This window comes from Protopterus annectens, chromosome 2.part2, assembly GCF_019279795.1.
Source record: "Protopterus annectens isolate FY-2018-M chromosome 2.part2, PAN1.0, whole genome shotgun sequence".
Classification (NCBI taxonomy): Eukaryota; Metazoa; Chordata; order Ceratodontiformes; family Protopteridae; genus Protopterus; species Protopterus annectens.
This window is the reverse complement of record NC_056730.1, coordinates 630,942,966-630,944,478: the sequence shown is the minus strand read 5'-3', so window position 1 is coordinate 630,944,478 and position 1,513 is coordinate 630,942,966.

Sequence of the window (1,513 nt, the reverse complement as noted above, 5' to 3'; positions counted from 1 at the left end):
ATATTATTCAACAAATCCTACATCTTGTTCACATGGAGACATTCATCCATCCCTGCAACACCCCCCATCCACTCTCACATAGCTCCAATTTCTATTTTGTTTCTAGGAAATTAGTGTTCCAATGTCTCCTGTAGACATGTTACAAAGCAATGCCTATACAGTTAGCCAAGGGGGTTAAAGCTATGAGATACTAATCAGTTTGTCTGTGTAATCTAGGATTTGATTCTGTCTCCATTTGCCTACTGTGTGACACTCATGATAGAAAATCTCTTAGCCAGACAGTTCTCGGGATAAAATGGACAAGCAACAGAATGGTCCCATATACCGCATGCCTTGTAACTATATTTGAGCTTATGAATACAGGAAAGCAAGAAATACTCCCTAAAAAGTGCAGGCATTATATAATTGCACAGTCCTCTTTTAAGCACTCTCTTGATTTCCTAAATGATTAACAGTTTAATAAATGTCATTGTGAATATCTTAAATATAAATACAATCTCTAATTAACAAAAAATAGTATACAAGTATACATATGCATCATATCTCTCTTTAATTTTCTTAAATAGCAAACTTCAACTGTGAATGTCCCTAACAATGAATATTAAAACAAAATATTAACTCTAATTAGAAATGTACTAAATATAAACACAGGAATACCGAATTATCTTATAATAATAAAAAAAAAAGAAAACATTTAATTGAACCTCCTCTCATATCATGTGTTAGTTCAAAACTATTTTTTACTAAAGCCTTTAATAAACTACTGTACTCAATTTAAACTCAGATTATATTTCCTGTATGGTTATCCTAGACCATATACTGCTGTTTACAATTATCTTGTTTAATACTGAAAGGAATGAAAACATACCATATCAACTCCAAGAAGCTGACATTGCTGGGACTTTAGAATCATGTAAGTCACATTTAGTAAGTAGTGCACTCATAAGGTCTGTGGGTTTCCAAAGTGTGTCTAAACAATCCTCTTATGCTGTACTGCCAAGCTCAGAAAGAGTGAGAAACAGCATGTCTGCAGCTGGCGGGTTTGGCTTTATTGGCCTGGTTGCACAGGTAAAGAGCTAAAAAAGTAAAAAGACATGGGCGTTCAGAAGCCCTTTAGCTGAAATACTGGTATGCCCTTTAGAGGCCATTTGCATATATTGAATGGGCCTATACCATAGCAGGATTATGGTATTAAACAGACTGGGTCTTTCTTATTGCTTTTAGTAAATTGTTTATCTCTGTGTCATTTTTACCCTAAAATACATGCTAAGAATCCTGAAAAAAACCTATATAAGATACATCAGAATATGATTTGTGTTTACAAAGAACTCTAAACTTCCCAAGATCAATGCCCACTTTCCCAGAAACTAACACTTCTTTGCAGCATTACATTATTTACAATGTCATAGGATCACAGAATCATAGGAAGTTACTAGGCTATTGGCCCTGAGTCCCTTATAAACCTAGCCAAGAGTTTAGCCCATGCATAGACAAATCAGCACCTGATGCCCCT